Below are 5,421 nucleotides of genomic sequence, written 5' to 3' on the forward strand. Positions count from 1 at the left end.
GCTACCTAAGCGAATCCTCCTAGGCTCGGCTAGCTTCCTTACCCTTCGCACTCGTCGAGTCAAATGCGAAGACCCTTGCTCATTTTCCACTACATCCGGGCGCCGATGTAGCGTGCCACTAAGGATGCGACGACCCGATCCTCGCTCACTTGCCACCGTATCCGGATCAAGATACGGCGCGCCACTTGAGGGGTGACGGCCCGGCCCTTGCCCATTTTCCACCACACCCGGGTTCCGATGTGGCGCGTCGCTGAGAGGGTTACGCCCCAACGGAAATCTTTTGGGTTAAACTTATGAACATCCAATTTTTTAAATTTTGAACATTTCATTAATTATGATTTTTTATAAGTTTGTAAATATTTTTAAATTTTATGACATTTTTTAAACTCGTGAACATTTTCAGAATCGGCGGACATTTTTTGAAAATCATCAAGATGTTTTTGAAATGCGTGAACATGTTTTAGATTCCTGAAAAAATGAGTGAACACTCTTGAATCAATGAACTTTTTTTTGTAATTGCTGATCGTTTATTTGATTTTTGTGAACATTGTTTCAAAATTCATGAACATTCTTATAATGTGTGAACATTTTTTGATTTCCTAAACATTTTTTCTAAAACTATGAATATTTTTTGTGAACATGCAAACAATTTTTCAAAATCAAGAACATTTTTTAATCCACGGAGCATTTTGTGATTTTTGGAACAAATTTTCAAATTTACTGATATATTTGGACTTTTTTTTTGAAATCTTATTTTTTTCCACAATTATCACCTCCTTTATTCATTCATCGTAACATGATACGTCTCCGTCGTATCTATAATTTTTTATTGTTTCATGCCAATATTATACAACTTTTAATTTATACACTTTTGGCAACATTTTATATGATTTGTTTGGACTAACATATTGATCCAGTGCCCAGTGTCAGTTCCTGTTTGTTGCATGTTTTTTGTTTCGCAAAAAATCCATATCAAACAAAGTCCAAACGCGATAAAAATTTACGAAGAATTATTTTGGAATATTTATGTTTTTTGGGAGATGGAATCAACACAAATGGGGGCCCACAGTGACCACAACCCACCAGAGCGCGCCAGGCACCCCCTGGCGTGCCCAGGTATCTTGTGCCCTCCTCGAAGGTCGGTTGGGGCCCTTCTTCTGGTGCAAGAAAGATAATTTATGGAAAAAATCGTGTAAAAATTTCAGCGCAATCGGAGTTACGGATCTCCGGGAATTTAAGAAACCGTGAAGAGCCAGATCTGGGGAACGCGAAACAGAAGAGAACAAAGAGGGAGATCCAATTTCGAAGGGGCTCTCGCCCCTCCACCACCATGGAGGCCATGGACCAGAGGGGGAACTCTCCTCCCACCTAGGGGGAGGCCAAGGAAGAAGAAGAAGGAGGGGGGCTCTCTCCCCCTCTCTCCCGGTGGCGCCGGAACACCGCCGGGCAAGGATCGTGACAACGATCTACATCAACAATCTTGCTACCATCAACACCAACTCTCTCCCCCTCCATGCAGCGGTGTAACACCTCTTCTCCCCGTTGTAATCTCTACTTAAACATGGTTCTCAACTCCATATATTATTTCCCAATGATATTTGGCTATCCTATGATGTTTGAGTATATCCGTTTTGTCCTGTGGGTTAATCGTGATCTAGGTTGGTATGATTGTATATTCTATTTATGGTGCTGTCCTACGGTGCCCTCCATCTCGCGCAAACGTGAGGGGTCCCTGCTGTAGGGTGTTGCAGCGAGAGTGACAGAAGCTTAAACCCGAGTAGGTGTGTTGTTGCGTATGGGATAAGAGGACTTGATATTAAATGCTATGGTTGGATTTCACAACCTTAATGATCTTTAGTAGTTGCGGATGCTTGCCAAGAGTCCAATCATAAGTGCATATGGTCCAAGTAGAGAAAGTATGTTAGCTCATGCCTCTCCCTCGTATAAAATTACAAGAATGATTACCGGTACTTGTTATCGATTGCCTATGGACAAATGACTTTCTTGTTGACAAAAGCTATTCACTTTTATTACCTTGCAATTTATTTGTAGTTTTATTCTCGCAAAGTACTTGTAGTTTTATTCTCGCAAAATAGTTTCATACTTGTTTTAGGTAAAGCAAACGTCAAGTGTGCGTAGAGTTGTATCGGCGGTCCATAGAACTTGAGGAAATATTTGTTCTGCCTTTAGCTCCTTGTTGGGTTCGACACTCTTATTTATCGAAGAAGGCTACAAACGACCCCCTACACTTGTGGGTTATCATAACATCGCTTAAAATAGAGGAATAACCACATCCGGGGCGTTGTCCATCTAGATATTTGGAGGAGAAAATCTAGCTATCCTAGCCAGTTCATGAGCTACTTGATTTCTTTCTCTATTACAATGATCATAGATGACATGAATAAAATCAAGCGACATGAAATAACAGTCATCAAAGATAGCAGAAGCTACTGAAGAAGAGTAACCATTGATTAGGGCAGCAACAATCTCCACACTATCAGAGATGACCTCGATCTTACTGCATCCAACTATATGTGCCAGGTTCATTCCAAACTTCACTGCAACTGCCTCCGCCGTTAATGAGTCAAAGCAAAGATCACTTTTTTCATTTGCAGTTGTGCATCAGCTTTCCATGATGGTCTTGGATGACTGCTCCAATCGTCCCCTTAAGTGTGTCCACATCAAAATGTGCATCAACATTTACCTTACCATAGCCATAAACTTGGTTTCAATCAAGCATTTGATCTCACTTGGGCCTTAGGACTATATGAGATAATATAGTTAGCGGCTAAACATCTCAGTGCCATATTAATTTGAGCAATGTTTTGTGTTTCTTCTCCGTGTATCAACTTATGACGCTCATACCACAAGTATCGGGCTGCTATTGCCACCATTTCTTTCAACTTTTGTTGACCAAGCACTTAGACATCTTTCTCTGGAAGGCACAACAGATGCTCCAAAATTACTTCACCTGCCATGTCAACTAGCAACGCCTTTTTGATGATTTTAATCTTGACTGGACATGTTAAGTTCTAAAGTAAGTCCCATGTTTCTGTTGGGTTAGAGGCTCCTGACGTAGTCTCCAACTTATGGCCTAATTGGAACTCCCAACATTTTGCATGATAGGTCGAACACACTGTAAAAACATTGGTCTTTATCAAATTCCAAGCCAAAAAATCTGTCATTTCATGTAGTGGAAGAGGGATAGCCATAATCCTTTGAGCATCAACATTCTAGAATGTTTGTTTTACCAATTGTTCATTCCAGTTCCCTCTTGATGGATCAATAAGATCGTTGATACTAGTCAGCAAATTATTTCCTCTAGGTGTTGTAACCTTTCTTGATGCGCTCTACGGGATCCAAGAATCTTCCCACATTTTGATTTTCTCACCATCACCAACTCTCCAAATATGTCCACGTCTCAGTGTTTCAACTCCAGCCATAATACTATGCCAGTGTATGAAGCTTTTGTTGGAAATATGCCCTAGAGGCAATAATAAAAGTATTATTATATTTCCTTGTTCATGATAATTGTCTTTTATTCATGCTATAACTGTATTATCCGGAAATCGTAATACACATGTGAATACATAGACCATAATATGTCCCTAGTGAGCCTCTAGTTGACTAGCTCGTTGTGATCAACAGATAGTCATGGTTTCCTGGCTATGGACATCGGATGTCGTTGATAACGGGATCACATCATTAGGAGAATGATGTGATGGACAAGACCCAATCCTAAGCATAGCACAAAGATCGTGTAGTTCGTTTGCTAGAGCTTTTCCAATGTCAAGTATCTCTTCCTTAGACCATGAGATCGTGTAACTCCCGGATACCGTAGGAGTGCTTTGGGCGTATCAAACGTCACAACGTAACTGGGTGACTATAAAGGTGCACTACAGGTATCTCCGAAAGTGTTTGTTGGGTTGACACAGATCGAGACTGGGATTTGTCACTCCGTGTAAATGGAGAGGTATCTCTAGTCCCACTCGGTAGGACATCATCATAATGTGCACAATGTGACCAAGGGGTTGATCACGGGATGATGTGTTACGGAACAGACTTGCCGGTAACGAGATTGAACAAGGTATCGGTATACCGACGATCGAATCTCGGGCAAGTATAATACCGTTAGACAAAGGGAATTGTATACGGGATCGATTGAGTCCTTGACATCGTGGTTCATCCGATGATATCATCGTGGAACATGTGGGAGCCAACATGGGTATCCAGATCCCGCTGTTGGTTATTGATCGGAGAACGTCTCGGTCATGTCTACATGTCTCCCGAACCCGTAGGGTCTACACACTTAAGGTTCGATGACGCTAGGGTTATAAAGGAAGTTTGTATGTGGTTACCAAATGTTGTTCGGAGTCCCGGATGAGATCCCGGACGTCACGAGGAGTTCCGGAATGGTCCGGAGGTAAAGATTTATATATGGGAAGTCCTGTTTTGGTCACCGGAAAAGTTTTGGGTTTTTCCGGTAACGTACCGGGACCACCAGGAGGGTCCCGGGGGTCCACCAAGTGGGGCCACCAACCCCGGAGGGCTGCATGGGCCATGTGTGGGAGGGAACCAGCCCCAGGTGGGCTGGTGCGCCCCCCACAAGGGGCCCAAGGCGCAGGGGAGAGTGGGAGGGGGCAAACCCTAGGGCAGATGGGCCCTAAGGCCCACCCCAGGCGCGCCTCCCCTCTCTCCCCCTCTGGCCGCCACCCAGACGGGATCTGGGGGGCTGCCGCCACCCCTGGGGAGGTAACCCTAGAGGGGGCGCAGCCCCCTCCCTTCCCCCTATAAATACTTGAGGTCTGGGGCTGCCCAAGACACGCGAACCTCTCCCTCTTGGTGCAGCCCTACCTCTCTTACTCCTCCTCTCCCGTGGTGCTTGGCGAAGCCCTGCAGGATAGCCATGCTCCTCCATCACCACCATGCCGTTGTGCTGCTGCTGGATGGAGTCTTCCTCAACCTCTCCCTCTCTCCTTGCTGGATCAAGGCATGGGAGACGTCACCGGGATGTACGTGTGTTGAACGCGGAGGTGCCGTCCGTTCGGCACTAGGATCTCCGGTGATTTGGATCACGACGAGTACGACTCCTTCAACCCCGTTCTCTTGAACGCTTCCGCTTAGCGATCTACAAGGGTATGTAGATGCACTCTCCTTCCCCTCGTTGCTGGTTTCTCCATAGATAGATCTTGGTGACACGTAGGAAAATTTTGAATTTCTGCTACGTTCTCCAACAGTGGTATCAAAGCCAAGTCTACTGCGTAGATTCTTTGCACGAGTAGAACACAAAGTAGTTGTGGGTGTTGATTTTGTTCAATATGCTTACCGTTACTAGTCCAATCTTGTTTCGACGGTATTGTGGGATGAAGCGGCCCGGACCGACCTTACACGTACTCTTACGTGAGACAGGTTCCACCGATT

This window comes from Triticum aestivum, chromosome 7B (assembly GCF_018294505.1).
Source record: "Triticum aestivum cultivar Chinese Spring chromosome 7B, IWGSC CS RefSeq v2.1, whole genome shotgun sequence".
NCBI lineage: Eukaryota > Viridiplantae > Streptophyta > Magnoliopsida > Poales > Poaceae > Triticum > Triticum aestivum.